The 7,494-nt window shown below is 42.5% G+C and overlaps 1 protein-coding gene across 1 annotated transcript in view; it reads left to right on the top strand.

Annotated features, from left to right (window-relative positions):
• The first annotated feature begins 1,457 nt into the window (after positions 1-1,457).
• Positions 1,458-7,494, top strand: part of LOC122378900 (serine/arginine repetitive matrix protein 2-like) — a 66,206-nt gene continuing 60,169 nt past the window's right edge. The window contains exons 1-2 of the mRNA XM_043360579.1: positions 1,458-1,547; positions 1,758-1,824. The gene's annotated coding sequence lies outside the window, so the exon portion shown is untranslated. The remainder of the gene's footprint in view (positions 1,548-1,757; positions 1,825-7,494) is intronic.

Genomic DNA, 7,494 nt, shown 5'->3' with positions numbered 1-7,494 from the left:
AGCCGATTATACGATACCTTAACCCGCGAGTTGCTGGGGGGGGGGGGACGTTAAACGCCCTCACTTCTTTCGCCGGGCCATAGCATAAAGACGGCGCGCCGCAGGCGCGCCAAATATTGGGTACCTGTAGGTAATCGATTGAAGGTTATTGTGACAAAGTTTAAAAAAAAAATCGGTTGAATTTTTTTTTAGATATCGAGGTTTTAGTGACGTCATGATTTCTGAGTTTTCGACCAAAAACGGCATATGTTCAAAAAATCATATAAAATCACCGAATAGACATACCTACAGTCATGCCGTAAACGCCATTAGACTGCCAATACAATGAACAATCAAATGGCTATCTTTGATTATTGATTATCGTTCCGCATTTTCCAAAATCTTGAACCGAATCTTGGCAATTTCTCGTGACTACTTCACGACCATGATACATGCATTTCTTAAATTGAACTTTTTGAGCCAAACACGGACACATATGATAAAATGAATGTCACCATCGTGTTCTACGCCCCAAATTACCCATAAATTATGTGTCACAGGCTGCGAATATCAGTTTTGATTTTCGGGGATATATCCCCGAAAATCAAAACTAAAAATAACATCACACAATATCAAAACCGAGTAGGCACGTATATGTGCCTACCCGGTTGACCTGACCTTGACCCTGGCCTATGCTTGACCCCTAGGCCTACATGGAGCTGACACTCTTGTAGGCCTTATATGATTGATTGTGCACCGTTTTGACAGAGTTTATGACGAGAGGCGCCCATTGCGAAGTCCTGAAGTCCATGCTACTGAAAGCCCGATTTCAGGTGTTTGACCTGACCTTGACCTGACCTGTGACCTCAAAATTTAATTTTAAAGTACTCATCTGGAGCGTCTCGTCGCGTTCTTTCGTTTGCCGCCTCGTGCGTTTCGCTGCGCCTATTGGTTCTCGAGTTATCGGCTGGGGGCGTTTAACGCCCCCCCCCCCCCAGCAAACGGTAGGTGGCGAAATACCCCAGCAACTGCCGGGTTAATGCATTCTGAAAGTACCAATGTGTCACATGCATATGGGGAAGGGCCTGGGCACGCGCATTTCATGGTCTGAAGACATGCCTACTCCCGCGTAACCTTTTTTTCTTCAAATAAATATTAAATTCTCTCTCCCTCGTTTTATTTAAAATAATGTGGCCGAAATCCACCGAGGAACGCAGATTTGGGGTTACCTAGGTGGATGTTGGCGACCGAAGTTCTGAAACCGTGGTGACGCCGCTGATCAACCCAAACCACATCCATGAAGTGGAGCATTTCCAAGAGTACCTATTTCTTTCCTGCCTTCTGAGCTAAAAACTTCACTTTTTGCCTACCAGATGATGAAGTAATCTTGCTACCAGATGCATGTTTGGAAGCACATTTGCCGCAGTTTGCGGCGCGCGCAACACACAAGTTGATCATATTGATGATCATAGTCAGTCATCATATTTTGATATAAATCATAATGTATGATTACCTACCTTCCCTGCACGGCATCGTGACTTCAAATACAAATTTACATTGAAATACAGGTGAGATAGGTCTGAGTAGGGTAGGTGTGTGTGAGAAGATTTTAACGTCAAACATTGATGGTATGTTGTTCTGGGCTATGGCGCGTAGCAGCTTGGCTCTTGCGTCCAACATTGATAAGGTAGTAAACACTGCTCTCACGGGTATTTTGATCTTGACATGCAGTTTCGCTTGGCCGCACATAGGTAATGTGGGTACCTTTTGCTTTGCAGACAATCATCCAAGAGCTTTGGCTGTCATCTCGCTTCGCTATCGATGCTCAGGTGACTGTCGACCCAGGTGAGTTGGGTGAACAATCAAATGGTAAAAAGGGCTTGATAAATTAGAGAGCTTTTTTATGACCCTGCTCCATGTTGAAGAGATATCCCTAAAAGTGTGATCTGTTATCGGCCCTTACGCAGCAAGGCCACACTTCCTGACCAGTGAATGGTACTTATCAACATAATAAGAACTCATCAAATATTTATATTATCGTACACTAGTAAAAATACAATCAAAATGTTTCTTTAGAGAAGGAATCAGTCCTAAACATAAGCTAAATATTGATCCTATTTTGCCACCAGTGTTAAAAATAGATCCCCCCAATCACCTGATAAGCCTAAAATAACGCTGATCCTGCTGCTCAGGCAGAAATATTTTTCTCACAATTGAATTGTGTAATTATCTTAAAACAAAAGGTTGTGTTTCAGAAAAATAGGCTGATTTTATATGGAGATAAATGTACAAAAATTATTCATCATGATAAGTTGTTGATTTACCTACATTGTTTTTACATTGTATTGTCTTGTTGATTTACCTACACATCCTCATAGTTAGGAGTCATATTTCAGTATGTTCTACAGAGTTGAGCATTATTTCAGGACCAGTCTTTTCCTTGTTCATTTGTCAATCAATCGTGACATTTTCAGGGTGGAACAATTAGTTTTCAGGCGGTCCAAGTGGTTTCGTGAGAAGGTTACCAAAAACGGTGTCATTTTTAGATCCTTTATACAGGGCCCTATGTGAGGCAGTGCTGTCACAGGATCATAAAATAGAGCGCTCCAATTTTAGCTTATTTCCGTGGTAAGTCACCAACTGACATTCACATAGATTTGGGTGAAAATAGCCACGAAAATAGCCATCTGCATGATGGGCTCAAAATTGAATAAAAAGCACACCATTGACCATATTGTCACAAATTTTTACCTATCGAGGTGAAAACTTGTTCATACAATCATTTACTCCTAAAAGAAACAAGTACACTTCAAGCAGCAATAGCAAAACTTTATCTAACCTACCCAACCTACCTTACCTTACCTTAGGCCTGTTTCACTACAAAAATATTATGAAGTACCTACCTGTTATCCATACTGCAAAGTATGGCTGGCAGGTCGACGAGGCATTCTGGCCCATGTTCAAAATCTGCACCAACACTTTAACCCGCGCCCCGTAGGGGGGGGGGGGGGAGGGGCGAAACGGCCCCCTGTCCTTTTCCGTCGATAGATCTCCTAAACGGCTGAAGATATCGCCACCAAACTTTGAGGACCCCTCTGGACATCAATTTTACGCATTGTGACCATTGACCAAATTTTTTTTTTTTCCAGAGGCTACGATAGGCTGGCCACAAAAGACATCAGAATGACGTCATGTTCTGCCATTTTCGACCAAAAAAAGACCTTCGCGAGAAGCGCTGTCAGGCCTACAGCTTTGAAGATACAGAAAAATGATCAGGACATAAAAGGTGTAGAATTGACAGGGCTACAAAACTGCTATCTCGGATTTTTGAAATTTTTGAGTTTTGACCCCTAAAAATCAAAAAAGCATTTTTTGGATATATTAGCAAAAAATCCAAAAAGTTTTTTGAGTTTCGAAAAATCAGAATATATGTGATAGTACCTACCGTCTTTTATCTACATACCAAATTTCAGATCGATAATCATTTTTTGGCGAAGTTATAGCGAAAAAAAAAACTTCAAAAATGATGACGTCAAATTTTCCAACTCAATTTTTGGCAATTCTAGACCACGTAGGGCAAAACAAAGACCACCATTAGACTCCCCGTGACGAGCTGCATCGAATATACCCATTTTATGCAAAATATCAACTTTGAACTTTGACCTAATTTGACCTAACCTTGACCTGACCTTTACCAAAACGTGACCAAAGCTGGCCCCAAAGGCTGCCTGACCCACATAATTGTCTATCAAATGGCTATCTCGGTTTTGTAAAAATCTGGGATTTTGGCAGATTTTTTTTTCTTCAAAAACTGACTTAAGGAAAATAATTATAAAATCCGAAGTTTTGAGTGTATCGAAAAAACCAAAATAAATGTCAGAGAAGTGGTCTATGTGCACCTACATATCAATTTTTAGAGAGTATCGGTTCAAAAATGTGGGAGCTATTTAATTTTTTATGACGTCACGACACACAAAATGTTTGAAAAATGATTTTTTTTCGAAGCTCTAGACCTCCTACGGAAACAAAAATGTCACCATTCGATTCGCCGTGAAAAACTGCATCAGATAGACACCTTTTTAGGTCTGAACCCGGCGGCCGCTGGGCCTCCGCGCCACCCGCCGGCCGCTCTCGGGGGGGGGGGGGGTGCATATAGCTGCCCCCTTTACTTCTGCGACGATATCGTCGCAACGCGAGGAGATAGAGAAGTGAACTTTGCACACATCTTCCCGAATACCTAACCGAGGTTGTGTCCAAATTTGGTGTCGATCCCACTTGAAATGACGTCACAGTGACGTCATAAGTCAAATTATAGATTTGCGACTCTCAGATTCCTCACGATACATCAGATACACGGAACCGAATATAAAAGGCCGATTATTGGTCAGGAACTAGATGGAAGCGTACTTAGATGTTTTAGGATGACAGCAGGTGCTGTCTAGTTATTTTACAGTTGAGTTTCATGCTCAGCGACATCAGAAACGGTCCATATTGGAAAACGACAAAACTTTATGACGTCACTGTGACGTCATCTAAGTGCTACAACCACCAAACTTTCCTCAAGCATAGCGTAGGTATTCATTTAAAGCTATGCCAAGTTTCACGTTCTTAGCTCATCAGGTTTCGGAGATATTCCACAAAACGTAAAGGGGGGGGGGCAACTTAATGCCCCCCCCCCAGCGGCTCGTGGGTTAACAACCAACTTCAAAATTTAACCTCACTTGACCTAACCCTGACCTGACCTCGGCATGAAATTCATCCAGATGTGGTCCATATCACTTATTGAGTGTGCCTGTTGAATTCTATGAATAAAATGACACGTAAAACATGTGTCGCACATGCCCTTTTCTATATTTCGTTTTTGGTGACCTGACCTGACCTTGACCTTGACCTTTGCATGATATTGTATGCAACGAATATTGTCTTGATAGCCTAAGAACACGTTTTGGGCAATCAGTCTCAGTCCATTCTTATTTCTTCGGCAACTACGGTGCAAGGCCGATACTGTAGAAACTTGCATTTTTTACCCTTGACCTGACCTTGATCTGATCTCTGACCTACTCAAGCAAAAAATTTGGCTCTTAAGATCCGCCTTGTTGGGAGCTTTCGATTGCCGTTTTCCCCGTCTTTCTACGACCATCGCACAGTGGTTTTTTTTTCCGATCTAGCACGTCTTTATTCGTAGAGGGCAAACCTTAGGTATATTTTTTTAAAGTTTGCCCCTAACTGTAGGGGAAAGTGGGTGTATTGCGCCCTCCTAACCAATTGCGCCCACCTACATTCCCACGGATTCAATGGCATGTTTAGAATTTTGTGTTCGAAAACATTATTTTTACCACTGGATTGTTCATTTTACGGCCCAAACACTCCGATGAAGCCAATCAGCAAGGCTCATTACGCCATCAAAGATGGTATGGCGTTTTTTAACTTTTTTGCAGTATTTTGAACCGTTGGCTATAAAAATTTACGATATTTGTGTGATTTTCAGAGTGATATTTAAAAAGAAAAACCCATTTTTCATTGTATATCACTGAAACCGTAAACTTCCTGCAACATCTTTATGATAACTTCTATGCTTTTATTAAAAAGTACCTCAATTTTAATTGCGCCCATGGCAATTGCACCAGGGGGGCGCAAATAGAATAATGGTGTAGTCATTGTATCACGACAGTATGAATGCATCATTAAAGGGCCTATCCCACCTTTAACATGGGGTTTGAGTTGAGATAGCCAAGTTTGCGGCGAGGTTCAGAAACTACTATCTATCATAGGTTGCACCCCCCCCCCCCGGCCTCTTGGTGTTGAAGAAATTCGTTCCCTTCATTTGAAAATGGGCCTTGTACAAGGCCCTATCTTCAACATGGAGCGACCGTTAGTGTGACGTCACCTCGTTTAGTCATTCTGATTTAACCCGCGCCCTGCTGGGGGGGGGGGGGGGTGTTTGAACACCCCCCCCCTTGTGGTTTTTCGCGAATATCTCAAAAACGGCGGCGCGGAGCGCCGCCGTTTTTGGTACACCTTATCATACATCAATTCTACACATGTTGTGAAAATTTCAGACCAAGGTCATTCAAGGTCAGGTCACCAGGTCACTTGAAGTGACCTCACCTCATAAAAAGTTTCAATGTCTGTCATAGCTACACCGAGTGACCGATCGCTTTGAAACTTTCAGCGATTGCTAAGAGCAATAGCATGTACAAAATGTATATCTCAGAATTTTGATATCGATGACCTAAGGTCAGGTCAATTTTGCGACCTCCCCATTATAAGTCAATGGGAGAAAATTGAAATGCGCCTGTTTTGGATGAAAGACATTATAAACACTCCCAAACACCGAATTACAAGTGGTTTAGACACACTGAACATGAAAATGGTGTCCGTGACCCTTGTTTATGCCCTGAGGTCATCTTAGGTCACGAATGGTATCTAACAGTTTTTCGCAAATAACTTTTGATAGAGGCATGCTAGAGCGATGAAAACGCCTTAGATGTGTTCAGCTCGACGATACGGATCGACTGATATGCAACATGACCCTTTCCGGTCAGGTCATGACCTTGACCTGAGGTCAAATTTTCAAGTTGACCTTTCAAGGTCAAGTTATAGTTCATTCGATGCGTCTTGACAAGAGGAACACGATGCCGGTGAAAGTAAGCTCGTACAAGGCTTGGGTCAAAAGTTATTGCAGAAAAACTGTTTCCGAAAAAATCGGCTATTTTTGCAGTTTTTGCCCCCTGCAGGCAAAACCGTTGACGTTAGGTCAAATCTGAGAGAATTACTCAGAAAGGGCGTTAATAGGGCTATCGAATGCGCTTTTCCGCGGCGCTGTAGCTCTATTGGTTCCCGAGTTATGCGTTGGCTTCTTGGAAATTTTCGACATACGACCTGAAAATCGGCGAAATTTTGCCTTCAATGACCTCTGGTGACCTGACCTTTGACCTGACCAAAAAATTGACCGAAATGATTTCGTCATTATTTTTAACGCTCTTTCGAACGCCGCCTTCCGCGTATCGCTACATGGCCCAGGAGCCGAGTTACAAGGGGGGGTGTTCATACACCCCCCCCCCCCCCAGCAGGGCGTGGAAATCCAGGACCCCCAGCCGGGCGCGGGTTAAATGGGGTTGTTCGTTGAAAAATCGCTTAAAACTTGGTCTGAACTTTGTTGTGGTGCCTACAGAGTAAAAAGAATCAGCTTTATGACAGTAATGTGGCCTGGGGAAGGAGGTAATTTTTGGCTGTGACGTCACATATTTGAAAGTTTGTGTTTGGAATATGGGAAGCCTAAAATGTTTAATGAAAAATAAATGCCAGAACCGTGTTCCTGGTCATCCAATCTATAAAGTCGGGCACAATTTAACTGGTTTTAACAACATTTTAGAAGGTGGGATAGTCCCTTTAACTGATTGCGATAAAGAAGGAATTTAATGTCAGGCAAGGGAGCAGCCCGCTGTCGTCAGTCCGCAAATTATCTCTATCGTCAAACTAATAATGCAGCTGCCATTTAGGCCACGACTTTTG

The sequence above is a fragment of the Amphibalanus amphitrite genome, unplaced genomic scaffold (genome assembly GCF_019059575.1).
Source record: "Amphibalanus amphitrite isolate SeventyFive unplaced genomic scaffold, NRLGWU_Aamphi_draft 000000F_arrow, whole genome shotgun sequence".
NCBI lineage: Eukaryota > Metazoa > Arthropoda > Thecostraca > Balanomorpha > Balanidae > Amphibalanus > Amphibalanus amphitrite.
The sequence above is the reverse complement of the archived record's forward strand: the minus strand, read 5'-3'. Positions and strand labels throughout refer to the sequence as shown.